At 40.2% G+C, this 22,219-nt stretch overlaps 2 protein-coding genes across 2 annotated transcripts in view; one reads left to right on the forward strand and one right to left on the reverse strand.

Moving 5' to 3' along the window:
• The window catches only part of LOC109033352 (uncharacterized), a 65,123-nt gene that overhangs the window by 8,913 nt on the left and 33,991 nt on the right, over positions 1–22,219 (reverse strand). The gene's annotated exons all lie outside the window — the stretch shown is intronic.
• Dscam4 (Down syndrome cell adhesion molecule 4) overlaps positions 10,881–22,219 on the forward strand; it is a 250,674-nt gene continuing 239,335 nt past the window's right edge. The window contains exon 1 of the mRNA XM_072304740.1: positions 10,881–11,241. The gene's annotated coding sequence lies outside the window, so the exon portion shown is untranslated. The remainder of the gene's footprint in view (positions 11,242–22,219) is intronic.

The raw sequence follows: 22,219 nt of genomic DNA on the forward strand, positions 1-22,219 counted from the left end.
ATCAAAGGAATCTTTTGATAGATGGTTACACCATCTTTGGTCGCCAACTTACGCAGACACTGGTAAAAAAAACCTCTTGGTTCAAGAGTGCAGTTTCTTGTCGCCGGATTTAAGAGTCTTGAACTCTTGTTTCAAGCGGATTTTGCATTGATTCAATTCAAAATCCGCTTGAAACAAGAGTCCAGACTCTTAAATCCGGCGACAAGAAATTGCACTCTTGAACCAAGAGGTTTTTTTTACCAGTGTCTGCGTAAGTTGGCGACCAAAGATGGTGTAACCATCTATCAAAAGATTCCTTTGATGATCGAAAGGTCGCCAAATTGCGCGTCTCAAGTGCCGTACCTTTATGGGGGCCCCGGAAGTTCCGCTGCAACAGCTACTTGCATCTCTGTGCCGTGGGGGTGCAACTACGACCAGTCACCGTCTGTTCCGGTTAAAGTGCGGGCCATGCGGTCCGTTCGCCGGTTGGGAGGACGGACGTCCTTCGACCACTCTGTCAGACGGCATTCTAGCAGTGGCGTACCACTGAAATAAAAAGTTCGGTAAATATGGAACCACGATTTTGTTCGGTACACACGACCGAATTATTCGGTCTGCTCAGCCGAACTGTTCGGTCCAGTGAACCGAACTGTAATATTTTATTACAGTTCGGTCGCACAAACCGAGCAATTCGGTTGCACAGACCGAATAATTCGGTTGTGTGTACCGAACAAAATCGTGGTTCCATATTTACCGAGCTTTTTTTTTCAGTGGGCGTGAATTGCGATGTATCGATTGTTCTGCCATTAAAACCTATGGTAAAGAATCGATTATCAGGGTGTTCGCTGCGAACACCCTGTTTATCGATCCTTTTCCATAGGTTTAAATGGCATAACAATCGATATATCGCAAAGCACGCCACGCCACTGCACTCTACCGATCTAGCTAGGATGGAGTGCTCGAGGGAACGTCATGCGGGTCGTCTCCCCAACCCCGGTCGGACCGCGTGGCACGCGCTAGAAGGAGACGTCTGCGGACCCGCCCGACCGCCAACAACCCTGCCGTGGACGGCGGTCCTGCAGCAACCCCTGGTCGATGACCTTGGGTTAGCTTTCAATGCTTGTAAAAGCCGTGGGGGTGTGAGTTCGTGTGCGTGTGATAGATTGAATGGCTGGTTAGGGAGCGTGTGAATGTTGAATGGTTTATGGTGGAGAGCAACAATACCTAAAGTTCTTGGACGTGTCGGGGATTTGCGTTTTAAGTACAATTTTGCGAGAAACACGATGGTGCCACAGGCTCTTTTCCGAAACGAACTCCTAAACTCAAAAAAGCCCTGAAAGTTGAGGCCGTAATCGATGGGATACCCAACGCTATCCTGAGAATCCACTTCTATATCCAGGCAAACTCTCCATACGAAGATGGGGAGTTTTTACATCAGCAGGGTTGCTGTGTTTCCAGTTTTGGAGTCCCCAAACAAGGTGGCAACCCTATTGATATATTTACTTCCAATCTTTGCATTGAGATTTGGCTAGAAATAGAGATGGACTCGCAGGATAGCTTTGGATATCCCCTCGATTAGGGCCTCAACTTTCAGAGCTTTTTGGAGTTTTGGAGTTCGTTTCAGAAAAAACTGTTGCATCATCGTGTTTCTTACGAAATTTTACGAAAAAAGTACTTACATCGTAAATCCCCCATGGGCATTCCTTGCCCCAAGACCTCTAATAATGGAGTTCTTCAATGTATGAGGAATTGGCGATTAAAAGGAATCGATGAACTTCATGTTAGGACGACATGCGATTTATCGCATCGATTGGTTCCATATTATCAGCTACTAGTTATTTTGATCGAACTTTGCAATCGCAATCCTGTTGTCACAAGACTGAGGAATTCGTTTACCAAATTTGAGAAACAAATTCAACGTGATAAAGGTAGGGTCAGTGTGAGGAGAAATATCCCATTCGAGAGCAGTTTTGATATCAGTATCAAATGCGACATTTCTCCGCCAAATGACCCTGTCTTTATTACGTTGAATTAGTTTCTCAGATTTGGTGAGTGATTTCTCTAGTCTCGGGACAACAGGAATGCGATTGCAAAATTCGATCAAAATGACTGGTAGCTGATAATATGGAACCAATCGATGCGATATATCGCATGTCGTTCCGACACGAAATATTTCATGGTGACATGGTGTTGGTGGTGGTGGGTTGGTTATGGTATCGTTCCATTCTTCTTCTTGTTTCTTTTATTTTCTATTTACTTCAAATTCGTCCTTGTCTTAAGTAGAAGCATGCATCCTTCATTTAACTTCCTCTTCTCTATCTTGTCGTGACCATTTGTGTTCTTAATTTTCCCTCCTCACCTGCAATAATTTTTTTTATCATTTCAAGCACCTCTTTTACTGCGGAAATCTTAAGTGAATAGTAGTGGTCCCGCCGCCAAATTGTCAAATGGATAAAATATTGGGAGGGAACGTGGGAAAATTATGTTAATTTTCGTTTATAACGTTGGGGCATTTCCAATTTTGGCACAGGTTGAATCCTCATTTTTATTTCTCACGGAAGATAATTTACCTGGAATTGTTCCTTTTTACTTCAGAAGAGGAGCCTACCAAGATATTCCGTTAGGTCTGACAACTGCATCGAATTTTGTTCTTCGAAAACAATTTTGAAGACTGTTTCTGCCAATAACGTAGGCGTATCGTAATCAAAGTAGTTCTTTGAGTTTAGTTGAGAGCATGGACCTAATTTGTTTTTTTGCGAAACAAGTTCAGTCAAACGCACTTAAAAAATGAGACAGAAATTTTAGAAGACTTGGTAGCTACTTCAACGTTTAGGTGAGTCAGAAAATGAGTTCAGATGTAAGCCTGTACATGCTGTTTATGATAAGCGCGCCGATTCATGAGTCCAGTCGAAAGTAAACATATGAGTGAAGACGGAAGTAAACATAATGCGTTTTTTCGTATGTCATCATTTATTAATTTTTTGTTTTATTCAAGAGACACGAGAGGAGAATGTAAACGCATTCGACAGAAACTGCAGCAACTAGTGACAAAATTGTGTAATATTCATAATTAAAACACTTTAAAATTCAGATTATTAAGTCAGGTCGAATGTAGTTCCTAAATATCATCTTGCAAATGAACAAAATGGGAAAAGAATTCACAAGGCCTCTGAAGTAAAAACTGGACCGCTCAGTAACGGGCCTTTACTCTCTATTTGCATTCTGAAGCCGATTATGAGCATGTAGTTTCATGAGTTGAGACGACTGCACTTTGTAATGAGACGAAATCAATTATCAGTTGATCCATGAATTAAGTCAATAGCGAGGACCTTTCGTTTTTTAATTTTTCTTTGACGAGAGGACTTGGAGACTAACATACGCACAGTGAGTAAATTTCTCGCTACTCTTTATCGAAAGATACTAGCATTCAGGTTTATGAGTTGAGTCTGAAATACTTCTTTAAATTTTATTTTGTTGGTCAGAACAATTTGAGAAGGTCACGTGTTCCTTAAAAAAATGGGAATTTTAACGTTCAATGACTAAATAATGCGCAATACACTATCTAAACCCGATTTTATCAGTATGCAGATGAATGAGTTGAGCGGATCGCACTTACAAATTAGGAGATTTTTGAAATGAGTATTAAGAGAACTTAGTTTTATGAGTGGAACGGAGAGTATCTTTAGTTTTTTTGTGATGAGAACTAGTGGAGGAATTTATTTTAATCCGAAAGAGGAGCTATGCCGCGGGTTTCAAGAATTTTCGTCCAATTTTTTTCGTCCAGTACATTTCCTCTATGCCGTGCATACAGTAATTGAATTGCTTGCGACTCTTAATGGAAACACACTAGCATTCAAATCTATAAATTGAGTGGAAAATATGTTCAGATTTACTTCACTGATGGTGATAGAAATTAGAGAATAGTCAAAGTTTTTCAAATGAAAGTAGTTCCGTCCAGTGATGAAACTTCACGCTATTCATGGTCTTTACCTGACATTATCAGCATGTAAATAAATAAGTTGAGCCGACAGCACTTACAATTCTAGTACTTTTTTGAGTTGAGACAAGAGTACTGCGGAGATCTATGAGATAAGCCGAGAGTACCTTTTGCTTTTTTGTGATGAGAGAAATTGGAGACGAATAACTTGTCACGCGTTTCAAAATTTAGACCAGCTTTTATCCGAATGTGGATGAATTAGTTAGAACGACAGCACTTACACCTTGAGTTGAGACAAGATAACTTCGGAGATCTATGAGTTGAGTTGAGAGTACCTTTTGTTTTTATTGTTTTTTTGTGATGAGAGAAATTGGAGAAGAAATATTGTTTTTGTTCAAAATCTAGACCCACTTTTATCCGAATGTAGATGAATTACTTGAAACGACAGCACGTACATTTTGAGCTGATTGTGAGACAAGATAACTTCGGAGATCTATGAGTTGAGTGGAGAGTACCTTTTGGTTTTTTTTTTTTTTTTTGTGATGAGAGACATTGGAGAAGATTAATAATCCGAAGTTAAAAGCTGTGCTTAATATAAAGTAATTGAATTGTTCCGCTACTCCTCATGGAAATACCCTATTAGATCTATAAATAATTGAGCCGAAAAAAATTTGGAAATATTATTTTACTGGCGAGAAAAATTGGAGAAATGTCTCATTAGTCAAATAAAAATCGGACCAGTGACAAAATTATACTTATTCCAAAATATTATATCCAAATGTAAATGAATTCGTTATAACGACAGCGCTTAAATTTGATAACGGAAACATGCATTTAAATTTTTTGACGTCAAGCGTCTAGAAATATGCAGCATTAAGTTGACAGCAATGCATTTACGTTAAGACTGCTGAACCACGTGACGAATAATAGTCTCACGAAACATTTTTCGGGAAGTAATCAATATTACTATCGCTGCATTTGTGTCCACTGACATAAGCAAGGATTTGAAAGAAGTTTCTATGAAGTGTCATGCGCATATTCTTTGAGTAAATTGGTCGTTTATACAAAATCATCGATCATTTTCTCTTTTATTTTATTTTATTTTTTTGCTTTGTATAACTACATAAATTGTACACACCTAACATGGGCAGAATTTAAATCAGAACAGTAAATTCGTACATTTTGTGCACCTCACAGTGAAACTGTGCACTTTTTCACACTATTTATCCTTAATATCTCATATCTTCTTATGGCCAAGTTTTTTAGTTCAGGCTTAGTGACAGTGTTATGAGTGCTTTCAGCGTGGCGTCGGGCAATTGGATAACCCTCTCCTGGTACGTACTTAAAATTACATGTTCAATTTGTTGTTTTTTGATTCGATCGATATTCTTTTTCCTCAATCGAATTTCACAGTCTATAGCTGAAATTTAATTCGAATTCAGCAAGTTAGCGTTGCGTATAAGTATCAAGGAATCTGGTTAGATAAATGTATTTTAATTTCGCCTTTTGAGTGCTTACCTAATACTGAGATTTATTCCGAAATTCATTTTACTTTTGGAATAGAGTTCAATATTAAGTAAGCGTCACAAAGGCAAAATTAAATATACTTAATCAGATATCGAAGAGTGCGAAATTCCAATTAAAAGTTATCAAGAAATTATCTTGAATTGATTTTATTTTCTGTGAAAAAATGTGTGATAATGATAATGCGTAGTTGCCGCAATAATGCGGTGATTAACGCGTAATTTCTCTTCTCCCTCTAAACAAATTCTGGAAAAATCGTGCATTTCCCACCATACCGAGATGAAAAGCGCGTAATTGTCCAGGATTCAACGAATCCGCTGGGAATGTTGCGCACGTTTCGGGATGTTGAGATTTGCGTAACTCCTCACTTTTTAAGAGGCGGAAATGAAGTGAGTAACTATTCGGACGCTGGAGTGTACATGTATGGTATCACGCGCTATTGCAGGAGAATCTTATGCTTTTGCGTATCTCATATTCCTGACATTCTAACATTTTGCTCGCGTATATAAAAATCGTGTATCTTTCGCAACATTGAGGCGAAAACAGTGTTTTAAACACACGCCGGCCAAACAGCGATTTGCTGGTAAAAAATCGCCTTTGGCCGCTAAGAAATATAACCGCTAAGAAAATCGTTGTTAAACTCAGTTTTTGAGATTTTTCGGCGCATTCTGCGAGGTGTTATCTGTCGTGTTATCAGTCCCCCCCCCCCCCCCCCCCCCTCCGTCTTCGTCAAGTATCGTGATACATCGGGTCTTGTCCTAACATTACTATTCAATAGGGTATTCCTGACTCGATGCATTTCGAAAGGACAATTGCTCATTTTGGCCCCTAAGAAAACAAGTTGCAGGCCAGATAGCTGCTAAGACTTCAGCTTAGCTTCAGACAAAGCTTCAATTTTCAATGGAAAATAAATATTCAGACAAAATTTTTTAGCCAACCGAGGATTTCAAAGGATGTCATAATATTGTTTCAAGTTTTTTTTTTTTCAAGCTTTACTTCACAAACATTCTGCAATATTCCTCAAGCTTGCCTCAATATTTCTGCAAGGTCTTTTCCCGATTGGGACGCCGGCCAAACAGCAATTTGCTGGTAAAAAATCGCTTTTGGCCGCTAAGAAAATCGTTGTTAAACTCCGTTCTTGGGATTTTTCGGCGCATTCTGCAAGGTGTTATCTGTCGATCGTGTTATCAATTCTTCCCCTCCGTCTTCGTCAAGTATCGTGACACATCGAGTCTTGTCCTAACATTACTATTCAATGGGATATTCCTGACTCGATGCGTTTCGAAAGGACAATTGCTCATTTTGGCCCCTAAAAAAACAAGTTGCATGCCAGATGGCTGCTAAGACTTCATGCCGAGTTTCAAGCACTACTGGGTGAAAATTGTTCGATCCTATATGTCTTTCATCAACCGCTGGGGATTCGCGTGTACGCCGCGAAAATTAGGAGAATTAGCGTAATTTTTGATGTTTTTACAAAACTGCTGGGAAATCGGGCGGTTGCTGCGAAATAATTGCGAAGATTAATGTGCAATTTCTCATTTTCCTAGGAAAATCTTCGGAAAAATCGTCAGAAAGTCCGTAACAAAAACAACAACATATTTAGGTCAGCTTCCTTTTTGCTTAAAACTTCCAGATTTTCCGAAAAACCGTAGGTGTAACTGTAACACAGGAAAACTTACTGTTTGATCCGAAGCCAGTATCGAAATTAATAATTGACGAGAAACGAAAATATAGCTATCTTACTGATTAAAATAGAATGAGACTCTCTCAGAACTCACCCTTGATTTAAAAAAGATCGAACGGATCTAAAGGGTAGAGATTTCTAGGCTACGGTTTATAACTCGTCATTTCGCTGCAAACCCACCCTCATATTGTCACTGATCTGATATTTTTCTAATGTTCCCTATTTTACCCTTGAATGTTATTTTCTCTGTTTCAGGAGTGCGTGTCGCCAACTGCTTATCGGTATGTAGCCATTATATTTATTCTTGCATTCCAAAATGATGAGTAAATCCATAACAGCTAATTGTTCATTTAAAAGAGAAATTGTGGTCCTATCTCTAAATGTGGAAACTACGCTTGCAACTATTCGAACCCTGGAGTTGGTATGTGGTATCACGCGAAAATGAAGGCAGATCTTGGCTTTTGCCTGTCTTAGATTACTGACGCTTATGAATGCCGTGATACTCAGATTAAAAACACTTACTCTTTTATGTTTTTATTAAACCGGTGGGCATTATTGCGTATTTGCCGCGATATTAGGATGAGAATAGCTTTTATGATTTTACAAAACCGCTGGAACAAGCATGTATTTTGCGCGATATTCAGATGAAAAAGGCGTAACTCTTCACTCCTGTATAAAATACCGTCGGTTAAATCGCGTATTTGCCGCTACCCAGAGGAGAGACGCGAAATTTTTCACGTAATCCAAAATTGCTGGGAAAATCTCTTACTTTTCGCGATATTGAAAACCGCTGAACAGACGCGTATTTGCCGCAAAATTACGGTGATACACACGATCTAACGTATTTTGCGTTTTTACTAAATCGCTGTGCGATTTCTATCTGTGTGGAAGTATGCTCAGGAAAATAACTAAAATTCCACCCTGTGACTGGTCATCCGAGACAAGTTGCTAGAGATAACGACATGATTTTCCGACTGCTTGCATCGGCTACTTTATTTATTGCCCGTATCTAACATTCTTGGACCGATATTTCAAAAATTCTCATACGCGCGAAATAAGTTTGAAAAAGAACACGGAGAGCCATGCACAAATTTGCCCGATTTTGGGCCTCTCTGAGGTTGTTTTCATCCTTTGGATGACCCCATACCGCATAAATGCACTGAAATTTAAGACTGAATATACGAACCGTTTTCGCGATATTAGGGGGAGGGGACTATTGCACCATTTGTAACTCATTTCTGAAGGTATTTTAATGTCTATATTCGACTGTGAAATGTTACATGACATGGCACCATTTTGAAGTGGAATGCATAAGCCCAAGACGTCCTCCAGGACGTATTTTGGATCGATAAACAAAATTTAACAAACTTTTGGAGTTTATTTGGTCACATATGGCGCCTAAAAATTGGTTGAAATTTATAAGATTTTTACATGAGTTGAACAGGATTTTTAGATGACCGCCATTTTGAAGCTTTTGATGACTAAGTTTTGAAATTTTAGGTGAACCCTCTTCAAGCTTACACTAATGTCTGTGCAAAATTAGGTGGTTAACCGAACAAAAGAGACGTGAAGAGGTGTTGAGTAGCTAGATTGGGGTTTTGACACACTGTGCGGCGCGTGCTGCCAGGACAAAACGCGCATTAGCGCCTACAAACCTAAAGGGATACTTCAGGCATTGCGCAATGCTTGAAGTATCCACTTAGGTTCGTAGGCGCTGGCCGGCCGGCCACGGCACGGCGCGGCGCCTCAAGCAACTGTTTCACAACAGAGGTGATTGCATAGTATCATTCGAAATTGAAGGCGCCCCAACATATTAAGAATGACGGGCATCCTTTAGGTACCGTCGAGAGTAGAATTTTTTTCTAATTCATAGAATTATTTGTTAAGGTTTAGGTTTTCTTAGGTTCGGATTTTTTTTTGTTATTTGAAATGAGAAATGTTGATGTACATTAGCTGCAACAGGAATTGAAGGTATCGGAGGACAAGGTTCACAATTGCAGTTTCTGCTATTTCGAGAAATACAATTTTGAAGTTTCGAAATGAAATGGATCCTTATGGCGGGAATACGGTTCATACTGACTTTTGAAAGCTTAAAAATTGGATTTTAGGAGCGAATTTCACATAATATGCATTGAGACAAATTTTACTTTAAATCAAATGTTTGACCCCATTCTTTAAAATTACTTGAAATCATTAAGATCTCAATTTTCTTCAAAAACTGCACTTGTGCGCTTTGCTCTCAAAGCCCCTCAATTGTCATCGAATCAACCGGAATTTTTTTCAAATCGGCAAGACGTCTCCTCAAAGTATAAGGAATGTCTGAATCAAAAGAAATCTCCTGCTATTTCTACGAGAGATCCCTGCCGCGGCTTATTCATCAGGGGTCCTTTATGATTCTAGAGGAAAACCTCTGTGCGCAAGAGGAAAGAGAAGAAGAGGAGAACGTAAGAGGTGAAAAGAGAAGGAAGAAGAATTCTTGGTTGTCGTATTTTTCTTTATATTTTTCGCCTTGTTTATCATTACATATATAGGACGAGGGCTAGGAATTAGAAAATCTAAGAACGGCAAACCAGGGTTACCATTAACGGTGAAAGGAGCATGTCAATCGTTGGAAAAACAGACACATTGGATCTAGAGTCCAGACTCTTAAAAAGATAGACAAGAAAAAATATTCTTGGTTTTTATTGCCTGAATGGGTAAAATGATGGACTAACGGTGTGGTCCCTCGAAGGTAGCTATGGATAAAGCTATAGACAAAGCGATAACAAATCGATGGACGAAGTGATACAAAAAGCGATAGACAAAGAGGTAGACAAAGCAATGGACAAAGAAGACGAAGGGAAAATGTAGCGATTTTCCTGGTTGAAACACGTGGTTTTTACTGACTAAATGGGTAAAATGATGGTCAGACGGTGTGGTCCCTCGAAGGTAGCTATGGATAAAGCTATAGACAAAGCGATAACAAATCGATAGACATATAGTGATAGAAGAAGCGATAGACAAAGAAGACAGAGGGAAAATGTAGCGATTCTCTTGGTTGAAACTAGTGGTTTTTAGTGACTCTGGGGTAAAATGATGGAATAACTGTAGGGTCCTCATAGGTAGCAATGGACAAAGCGAAAGATGAAGTTATATACAAAGCGATTGGCAAAGAAAACGAAGGGAATATGTAGCGATTCTCTTGATTAAAACGGGTGGTTTTTATCGACTGCAATGGAAAAAAAATTCGTTTGGATCTAGAGTCCAGACTCTTAAAAACATTGACAAGAAAAAATACTCTTGATTCAATCGGATTTTAGCTTAAATCAAGAACCAAGCCTCTTAATTTAAGCGGATTTCCTTTTGATTTAAGCTTAAATCTGATTGAATCATGAGTCCATTTTCTTGTCAATGTTTTCAAGAGTCTGGACTCTAGATCCTATGTGTTTTTTTTTTCCAGTGAAGGCTACAGACCCTTACGGATTTCTTGTTTTCTAGCAGAGGTCCTTCAAGAACTCAACCTCTTGTAACGTTTCCCAAATTCGGCAACATCATCCCCCCGCCCCCACCTCCACCCCCTCGGTAACTTTTTAGGCGACCGCGCGGACGGGACGCCGAGCGGCAACTTATCGAATTTGCGACGCTCCTCGAAGCTCATAATTGTCTCGGCGAATTTGAATGTTTCGCGTAACAAGTTGAACGCGCGGCACCCCCCTTCCCCCCTCCTTCGCCCCCCACCCGCAAGGACGCGAAGGGCGCAGCAGCCCCCGAGCCCAGCTCCGATGCTGCGTCTCACGGCGGGGCACGCGTGGGGAGAGGGGGGGTCGTTCCCCTGGCAACCAATGGCATAGTTGCCGCGTGGAACTACACTGCCGTGCGGGTTGCCGGCGTTCGGGGGGCGGGACGGCAACGCGCCGCGTAGTACTCCCATTCAACCCCATCGATCCCCAATCCCGTCGGCCGGCCGGCTGTTCAGTTGTGATTTGGCTCCCTCGCAGCGGGAACGGTCGCGGCTTTTTTTTCTACTTTTCTAGCGTTTTCTGTCTCTGCCGTCGAAGGGGCTCCCGGGGTTGATGTGCTTTCCGCGGTGGATATCGGAACCCAGCGCGCGAATTTCTCAGGACTGTTAACGGCCGAGGTAAGGATCCAACGCCTTGTTTTATACTTCCCGCACTGCGTGTGTATTGCCGGTGTGAGGGCGCCTGAGCAACTCTGCCGTGATACCGAAGAGAGCCGTGCTGATTTCAAATTCGCTAAAAAATCTAACTTACTGACGTATTTTACTACCTTGTTACATATACTGGGGGAAAAAAACACATTGGATCTAGAGTCCAGACTCTTAAAAACAACGACAAGAAAAAGTACTCTTGATTCAATCAGAATCTAGCTTACATCAAGAGTCAAGCCTCTTAATTTAAGCGGATTTCGTTTTGATTCAAGCAAAAATCCGATTGAATCAAGAGTATTTTTTCTTGTCAATGTTTTCAAGAGTCTGAACTCTAGATCCAATGTGTTTTTTTCCAGTGCACAGTTCGGGCGACATTTTCCAGCGTTTTTCTTCTTATTTGATTCGATTGCACAAATTCGCCGTTTAACCACTTCATTACAACCCTGCCGTGATAGCGAAGAGAGCCGTAAGTGCAAAATTTTCGAAATCGAGTTTTCTTCAAAATTCGTCTAAATTCTTTTAGATGAAATTACTGAGACAGCTGAAATAGTAAAATTCATCCTAATTTAATGAAAACGAGACGTATGAAAAAGCCGTAAGTGCACAAAAAATGACATAGTTTTTTTCAAGACAGCCGTAGGTGCATGAGAGCCAATGAAAACAGTGCTTTCAAGAGGAATGCCGCCCTCATCTGCCGATTTCTAACCTGAAAATGTGTTTGTTGTGTGTCCAACACGCTACCACAAAAGCACGCAGAAGATAGCACTTACGGCTGTCTTGCCAAATTATAACCTAACATGAAACTGAATTTTACCTTTTTCATGTGCTTTAAAATAAACCGGTCGAGTTTTAATCCTCCAAATGATTTCTAAGGGTCTATCGAATGATTGGTTGAGATTTGACAAAGAACGGAGGCTTCTTTCAATAAAATGCTCCACTCGGAAGCTTCTAGGCCCATTTTCTCAAAACTTCATTTTTGCACTTACGGCTCTCTTCGCTATCACGGCAGAACTGTTCGAACGTCCCGGAGCGTGTTATGCCTCAGGCACGAATGAAGGCGCTTTTTTTTTTGTTTGGGCTCAACAAAATTGTTTAAGGTGTGAACGAGGGCTGGTTTACGAGTTCAACGCTCCGATATTCATATTTAAAGCGATGAACGTACTGAGTGTATATCACCGGTAAGAAAGGCGCCTGAGCAACTATTCGAACGTCCCGAAGCTCGTTTTGCCTATATGCATACTTGAAGGCGATTTTTCTGTTTGGGTTCAACCGAACTGTATTTGGTGTGAAAGAGAGCTGTATCACGAGTAAAATGCCTTTTTGTTCATCTTTGAAGTGATGAAAATGTGGAGTCTCTCTCTCCAATAGTGAGTCTGGACTTCCATAATATTAGCCGTAACTTTGTCGGGCTGACCTAGACCAAAAGACCATAAGCATTTACATGTTGTAACAAGTCTGTCGATAGACGTGTTTTTCTGAAATAAGTACGTTGGATTAAATTGCAAGACGAGTTCGATCAAAAAATTGGGACTTGAGTTATTTGACGGAAAATACACTCCATCGAGTGTTAAGAGCGTTCTTTACGAATATTATTTTTTATATTTTAATATCGTAGAATAAATCTTAATCTTGCTTTAAACGATGCGTTTCGGGATCGCTTCAGATAATCAGATCATCCGAAGTGAATGTCTTCAAGTGCTCTCTCAAAATTGAGCCTTCAAGACTAGATCAAAAAGATAGTTCTAAAAACTTTTTATCGCTGAAAATACACAAAAAAAAACATATTTTTAAAAAAGCTGTACACTGGTAAAAAAAAAGTAGCTTGGATCTAGAGTCCAGACTCTTTAAGACATTGACAAGAAAAAATACTCTTGATTCAAATGGAAATCCGCTTAAATTAAGAGGCTTGGCTCTTCGATTAAAGGAAAAATCCGATTGAATCAAGAGCATTTTTTCCTGTCAATGTTTTTAAGAGTCTGGACTTTAGATCCAAGCTACTTTTTTACCAGTATAGTTACAGTTATACTCGTATGAGATTCCGAGCTCAAAGAAAAAAACCAAGTGTAAGAACTTCAGGGATTTTTTATTTATCGTGGATCCTTCAATGTTGGACATACAAATAGGATTAGAGAGCTGCTTCGCGTTTTTTTCTGGCTAAAACATGAATCAAACTGATTAAAATTGGAATTTTCGGATATTTCTGAAGGTGCGTTTCTCCAACAACTTCAATACCGATTGTTTTTTAATGCTGTTTTGTAAATCATAGCGCTTCCCCGAAGAATTTGAAAAAAACTTAAAACATTAGCTTGCGTAATTTATACCGGGGAATACGGCAAAGTTGCTCACTCATTTTCGCCAAAATTATCAGTTAAACGGTGTTGTTCGTTAGCCTTTGCATCGTAAGTCAACAGTGAAAAAGTTATCAATTACTTGATCGTTTAGCTTATCAGTGCGGGAAGATAAACAGGTTCATCCATGCGCTACGAAAAGTTTCTATTTCCGAATTAAAAGGAGTACCTCGATCGAATACTTCCCGCAAAAATTCAAGTTTCCTTGAACAAGAAACCTAGTTGACTTGAAAAGAAATAAATAAAAGTATCTTGTTATTTCAAAAGTTTTTGTTGATTTAAACAATTTTTTTGCGAGTAATATTTAGTGGAAGTTGCAATTGATTAGAATCGAAATTCTTCTCCGCACAATGAGCTGAAAACCTTTTTTTCTCTCTCTCTCTACAAACGTCATCAGAATCCCGAAGTATCTTGTTGTTTTAAAGTTTTAATTTATTTCGAAAAAGAAAAACATCGAATAATATTTAATGGAAGTTGCAACTGATTAAAATAGAAATTCTTCTCCGTTCAATTGAGCAGACCCCTTTTTCTTCCCTTGTGCAAACATCATCAGGATCCCTCGTGCACCGTGGAAAAATTTTAATCACCTGAAAAGTGAATGTCACGCGATCTGCCGCCCTCCACCTTTCACCAATCACTCATCCCGGATGAGGATCAAAAATAGCGCGAAACGGGCTCGCGGAGGGGCGGAAACAATAAAATATGGAAAATGTTTCGGAATGGACGATAATTAAAAACAAAACTAATGTGTCTTGGCGATGTCATTAGTTTAATGCGCAGTTAGTGCTTCGTCCGGGAGCCTAAATAATAATGTTAATTGCTCGAGTGACATTTGAGAAACACCGCGGAGAAGCGGTGTTGCCGGATTTTCGGGTCAAGATATTATTTTGAGTTCAAGGGTCGTTTCGAATGATTAATGAACGAGCCTTTTGTTCAAAATAATTTATCTCGAACTTGGACGGTAGTACCGCGGTACCTTCTTAGGAAGGTTATCTTCATCATATTCATATAGTCGTTTCATAAACAGCTCATTTTCTTAGGAGATCCTATATGGTTTACATTGGTCCAAGGAATTCCCTAACCTCCTAAAAAGGATAACTTTTGCAAATCTTGAGTGACATGGGTCAGTTGTGCTGATCACAGAATGTGTTTCGATGCTTGATTCTTGTAGATTAGCTACAATTAATAAGATCCAGCCGAACCACAACTTTCTACTTCGAATATTAATCGAGATATCTCCCTTTGAAAAAATCGGGTTTTGACGTCATCCACCGCGTTTGTAACACCTCCCACCTTGGTTTTATCCGTGTTTTAAGTCAAGCACTCAGCGCATTAGAGTGTATTACTGATTGAAGAAAGCAAGGTGGAAGAAACCATGGTCGTCACTACCGCGCTGGATGACGTCAAAAACCGAGTTTTTCAAAGCGCGAAATCTCGGTTAATATTGAACACAGAAAGTTGAATATTTTTAGCTTATCTACAGGAGTTAAGCGTCAAAATGAGATTCTGTGCCCAGCGCAATCGACCACGATTTGTTAAAAATGACCTCAACTTGTGTTCCTCCAACATCATGAAAGTGCCAGAAAATTTGTGTCATTTTTGTCGAAAATGCCTACACCCGAAAAAATTAAAACACTCATTTCCTGGAAGACAACCCGGTGCTTTCGCTCCGCAATTTTCCCGCCGAAAGTCTGGCAATTTCCCCGGCGGGAGATTAACAGACGGAAAAGTTGTTTCCTTTCGTCCTTCGCTGTTCAATTAATTCTTTTCCCGCTTAAAGATATTACCTTACCGCCGCCACGCCAAGCAGGGATGATTAATTTCTTCGCCTACCTCCGCCGTCGTCCCGGTTGAGACCCCGAGGTGATCGGGGGGGGGGGGGGATGAAGAGTGCTCGAATCTTGATGTTCCTTTTTTGACGGGACCCCGACCCCCCTCCCCCTTCCCCACCGCGTGAATCGGGTGAAAGATGGGAACGAATGATGGCCATCACGGGTTCACGCTGAGCCGGCGGTGGTGGAAAGCTTCGGCAATCCACTGTCTCTTCGAGAGATGGGTGGACTGGGTTTATCGGAACGGAAACAGGTGTATGGATTACGGTGGTAGTGGAGCACTCTCTTAAACGATTTCAAAATCCCCGATATTTACTAAAGTACTTATACAGGGTGATCCAGGGTTAAACGGCCAGACTGCAGGAGCGTGTTCTACGGGCACTGGAAAAAAAACACATTGGATCTAGAGTCCAGACTCTTAAAAACATCGACAAAAAAAAATATTTAATAAATAAGAATTCTTTGTTGTCGTATTTTTCTGTATATTTTTCGCCTTGTTTGTCATTATTATTTAAAGGACGAGGGCTAGGATCTAGAAAATCCAAGAACGGCAAACCAGAGTTACCATTAACGGAAAAAGGAGCATGTCAAGAGAAAGAGGACATCCTCTTATCACATCGTCACATTAGGCACACTGGAAAAAAAAACACATTGGACCTAGAGTCCAGACTCTTAAAACATCGACAAAAAAAAAATACTCTTGATTCTATCAGATTAAAGCTTAAATCAAGAACCAAGCCTCTTAATTTGAGCGGATTTCCTCTCGATTTAAGCTTAAATCTGATTGAATCAAGAGTCCTTTTTCTTGTTAATGTTTCCAAGAGTCTGGACTCTAGATCCAATGTGTTTTTTTTTTTCCAGTGGGTCAAAGTAAGACTTTTTTGTTGTATGAAGCTTTTTCCAAAAGTGCCCGCAGTCGGAGCAACGACCCCCTGAAATTTCGGAAAGTAAATCGTTTTTCCTGAATTTTGGCAACGGCTGTGAACCAAATTTCATGAAAATGAGTACTCCCATTTAAACACATGTATTTTAGCAGAATCGGTTATTTAGTCAAATCTCCTCTAATAATAGCTCAATTCATGAATAAAATGTATCTTCGGATTCAGTTCACTCAGTAGATTCCACTACAACACAAAATTCATCAAATTTCAGACCCTTGCAAATTCTCCATTATGAATATTTTACCTAAAGATTTTAAGACGTTTTAGATCTAATTACAAACAAAATTATCCGAGAAATTGGTAGACAAATATTCAAAAAAACTACTGAAAAGTCGTGATTAGCCGGGGGAAATTTGGCAACGCCTGAAGGCTCATAGGGCGTTTTTCCTTAGCACGGCAGTACAGCCAATCAGACGCGCGCCGCGCCGTTGGCCGCGGGTCACAGGCACAGAGACAACAGGGTTACCCGCCCCCTCCTCTCCGTGATTTTAGGGTCGCTGATCATCCGACCCGAAAGCCCTGCGCCTCGGGCCAGCTGGACTTTTCGACTTCCCCGCTCCAGACCCGGGAGTCGGGACCGGGGGGGGGGGGGGGGGGGCATGAAAAATTGGCCGGGACCCCGCGCGGGACCCCGGAACTAACTCGCGCCAAGTTCATCGCTTCCGTTTCCGCTGTACGACCTCCATTGTTGTCAAGTTTATCTTGGAAGTATAGGCTCGTGTTGAAAATTCGTCATCCGTCGGGCAAAGTAATCCAGATCCATTTCGACGCTCTAAAGTTAACTCGAATAAGAATGATACACAAAAATAGCCCGCATTATTTAACGAAACAAAACTTAAGAAAATCGGAAACCATAAAATACAATGAATAAAAAACGATTCGGTATATAAGGCTCAAAACCAGAATATAAATACAATCAGTGGGCTAATTATTAGAATTGATAGACAAAGCCATAGACGAAGAAGACATAGGGAGTCCGGAGCGATTTTATTGGTTAAAATAGGTGCACAGGAAAAAGAAAACAAACCACATTGGATCTGGAGTCCAGACTCTTGAAAACATTGACAAGGAAAAATACTCTTGATTCAAACGGATTTTTGCTTGAATCAAAACGAAATCCGCTTAAACTAAGAGGCTTGGTTCTTGATTTAAGCTAGATTCTGATTGAATCACGAGTACTTTTTCTTGTCGATGTTTTTGAGAGTCTGGACTCTAGATCCAATGTGTTCTTTTTCCAGTGTAGGCTCGTGTTGAAAATTCGTCATCCGTCGGGCGAAGTAATCCAGCTCCATTTCAACGCTCCAAAGTTAACTCAAATGAGAATGATACACCTTACTGAAAAAACAAGAATCTTAAATTTGCCGCCAAGAAGTATTTCTTCTTAAATCAAGAATTTTGCTGGTTAATATAAGCTACTTTTTTGCTTGACTCAACACTGGAAAAATAACACATTGGATCTAGAGTCTAGACTCTTAAAAACATCGACAAGAAAAAATACTCTTGATTCAATCAGATTTAAGCTTAAGTCAAGAACCAAGCCTCTTAATTTGAGCGGATTTCCTTTTGATCTAAGCTTAAATCTGATTGAATCAAGAGTCCTTTTTCTTGTCAATGTTTTCAAGAGTCTGGACTCTAGATCCAATGTGTTTTATTTTCCAGTGCACTGAAAAAAAAGAATCTTAAATTTGCCGCCACGAAGTATTTCTTCTTAAATCAAGGATTTTGCTGGTTAATATATGCTACTTTTTTGCTTAACCCTAGCATTATTTTTCTTGAATCAAGAAAAAGTCAGCTTAAAGAGCTTAAAGCAAGATAAAAAAAATTCTTGGCGGCAAATTCAAGAATTATCATGCTTGATCCAAGCTACTTTTTTTCAGTGAAAATAGCTCGAATTATTTAACGAAACAAAACTTAAGAAAATAGGAAACAATAATATACAATGAATAAAAAACGATTGGGTATAAAAGGCTCAAAACCAGAGTATAAACACAATCAGCGGGCTAATTATTAGAGTTGATGATAGACAACGAGGATATAGGGAATACGGAGCGATTTTATTGGTTAATCTGATGAATGAATTGAACCTTAAATCTGATTGAATCAAGAGTATTTTTTCTTGTCCATGTTTTTATGAGTCTGGACTGTAGATCCAATCTGTTTTTTTTTCCAGTGCACCTTATGCAAAGTCCCGGGACTCGATGTGAAATGTGAGGAGGGCCATATCGATCAATACCATCCCCATAGAAAGCAATTACGCTTCAATAATTAACCTGCTTCCCTCTGTTTCTTTGATAAGAAAGTTCCAACTCCTTCATAATTAACTCAAATTATTGGCAAAAAACACAACTTTGATATTAATAAAGTTCAAAATTCCCTCCAAACTTTGCGCGATAGCTGACTTTATCACAGAGAAACCTCCCGCTAATAGGTGTGCGCAAGCTTGAAGAACCTGTCGATCGATCGTTGAATCCTTATCTAATGATTTCGATCGATAAATAGCATCGTTAATGTAGACATTGGAAATGTTGCATGTGTGAGGAATTTGCGATTTAACTGTTGATTCTTATGTAAAAGTTCGCGAGAAACACGATGATGCCACTGGTTTTCTCTGAAATCAACTCCCAAGCTCAAAAAAAGCTCTCAAAGTGAGGCCAAAATGGAGGGGATATCCCACGCTATCCTGAGAGTCCACCTCTACATCAAGACAATCTCTACATGCGAAGATAGGGGGCAAATATGTTGACAGGGCTGCCACTTTATTTGGGAACTCTAAAACTGAAAACACGGCATCACTGCTAATGTATTTGCTCCCTATCTTTGCATGGAGAGTTTGTCTTAATGTAGACGTGGACTCTGAGGATAGTGTGGGATATCCCCTCCATTTTGGCCTCAACTTGAGAGGTTTTTTTTTTAGCCTGGGAGATGATTTCAGAGAAAACCAATGGCACCATATCGTGTTTCTTGCGAACTCTTACGTACGAATCAAATGTCAAATCTCAAATCCCTGACACATGCAACATCTCCATTATTAAATTGATAGATAAAAGGATAGACAAAAAGATAGCTCTCCATTTTTGGAGAGCGAAATGGAGCGATCCTATAGGTGAGAGCAAGTGGGTACAGTGACCAAAGGAGATGAATGATAGACTAATTGTAAGTAACGTCTATAGCTTTGTCTATCGATATCATTAATCAGCCCGCGCTGCTCTTTTCAGTAACGAGGCAGTAAAACGAATGACGCCCTAGCGGCACGCACTCATCAGTCAGTGCCCTAATGAGCGCGGTGAAAAGCAAAACGCCTTCAATTTCTCGGTATGCAGCACGGGCATCCGTCGAACACGAATAGTTGCATCCAGGAGTTGTGTATTGAAATTGGACTTGAGGAGGAATTCGAGCGGGTTTTCGCCAAAATGACTACGTTTTTTTCTATGTTATGCCTCAACTTGCGAGCTGTTTACGTTATGATCGCTTTTGTGTAACGAAATTGAATTAATGGAGGCCATAGTTTGTTCATTTTATCGAGTCTATTATGCTTTCCAGCAGGTTTTAGCCGTTTTGAAGTTTGCGCGAAGGTTGACTAATCGTGAAAACTTTGCATCATCTCAGTTTCGTTGAGGTGTCTTTGCATTGAGTATATACAGAATACTGATAAGAACAGTTATATTATGGGCCTGTTGCAAACTTTTGCTTGAGCAAAAATGAGAGTTGCTTCTCATAGAAAATGTCTCAAAAATCATGATGAGCGCGTCCGCAAAGTCTCAGATGCACTCCTTACTTCACAATTCACACAAGAAATTTGCGTTTTTTTAGCTTCCCGCCTCAAAAACTATACCACGGCACAGGTGAACATTTCGTTAGAGGAGTCATTCCATCAAACCCCTGCTCACGAGGATACTACGCGATATTCAACATAACCGACGCCAATCCGCCAATTGACTGTCATGATAACGTTTAGCGCTCGATGTGTATCACGTAGAGCATTGAGTTTTCATGAGCGGATGGTTTGAATTCGCGCATTAAGAATCATTAAATATCTTCGTTAGGAGTTGATTTCGGTGATTTTCGTTGAGCGCATCGTTTTTTACGTACAATTTTGGTTAAGAACCTTGTATCAACATGCTGGAATTCGTACCTTGCTAGTGGTCCATTCAGCGAAATTTTCGGATAGCTTCGTTGAACAACTTCTCTGTAAAAAAATAAAATGGCGGCGGAAATTTTGAAACGTCGTATGGAGCTTGTGATACTTTGGCCGGAAGCGGAATGTGGCGAGGTGACTTTCCAAGGTTCCCTGTAAACGTGGCGGCGGTGGTCAAGGAACCGCTGCGCGCGGAGGAAAAAGCGTTTCGACGGTAAATTGGAAATGTGTCAATAAGTTGACTCCGGAGTGATGCAGAGTCAGTTAAAACTTTGCAACAATAACTTTGTTCCGCCGGAGCCCCCAGCTGGGGTCCGGCTATGTTCCCTGTCGCCGAACCGCGAGTGCAACCGTTAGATTTGTTTCGATCAGAATGAAAAGAACCAGTGGCGTGGCGTGCTTTGGGATATATCGATTGATCGGTCATTTAAACCTATGGAAAAGTATCGATAAACAGGGTGTTCGCAGCGAACACCTTAATAATCGATTATTTACCACAGCTTCAAATGGAGAAATATCAATAGATCGCAAAGTACGCCACGCCACGCCAATGAAAAGAACTCCTTTGAATGAAGCCGGTAATGGGTCAGTCGCGCTAGTCACAGATTAGAGAATTCGCAGGTGTCTGAAATGTTGTAAATTTCATGTTTAAAATGAAATTACTAAGAGAACGGACCACTAGACAAGGTACGAATTTCAGCATTCTGATACATGTTTCTTCACCAAAATTTCGCACGGCAGAATAGCAAATTGAAAGCAAAAGTCGTGCAACGATTTATCTATCTCGATTCACGACGTTGCAGATTCCTCATCGGATTTTCTAATGAGCCGCAAAATCGACAGCATTATTTCTTAGGGTTTTCTTAACTTGACTCCGCCAGTGTAACTTGATTCTTAATGAACAAATGGACCTGCAAATTGTGAAGGTAGGGGTGTATTTCAGACTTTCTTTATGCGCTCACCGTCACAGCCATTTTCTACATGGAACAACTCTTATTTTTGCTGCAGCTGAAGTTTGCAACGGGCCCATTTTATAGTTGTTTTCAATTTGCCTTCAGTTGTGTGTGCAGCAATTGTTGTTACGAGTGTGTTGTGCGTGCCGCTTTCAGAGCATTACATACTTGACGCTCTGAAGGCGTTTTATATGCGCAAGTAGCGAAATCTATTGGAGAACGAACGAATTAGCGCACATAAAACGCCTTCAGAGAGTCAAGTATGTAATGCGCTGAAAGTGGCACGCACAACACGCTTGCAACAACAATTGCTGCAGACGCAACTGAAGGCAGATTTAAAACAACTGTGCAATGGACCTAGGTTACAAGCTTCAGCTAGAATTCTAGAGCAAGAAAACGTGTTAATAGACCACTAGACAAGGTACGAATTTCAGCATTCCGATACATGTTTCTTAACTAAAATTCCACGTAGAATACGCCGCGTACAACGAACTTTACCGAAATCAACTCCTTCCAAAGATATTTAATGACTCTTGAAGCGTAAATTCAAACCACCTGCTCATGAAAACTCCATGCTCTGCGTGATTCACATCGTGCTCTAAACGTTATCATGACAGTCTCTACGGAATAAAAATCTGGCAACCTCAGTCTTGACGCTCTGGCTCAGCTATAGCAAATTGTTTACACTTTAAGCAATAAAGGGTGGGAAACGAACAATGTTTGATTGAGAAGCCTGCCA

The sequence above is a fragment of the Bemisia tabaci genome, chromosome 9 (assembly GCF_918797505.1).
Source record: "Bemisia tabaci chromosome 9, PGI_BMITA_v3".
NCBI lineage: Eukaryota > Metazoa > Arthropoda > Insecta > Hemiptera > Aleyrodidae > Bemisia > Bemisia tabaci.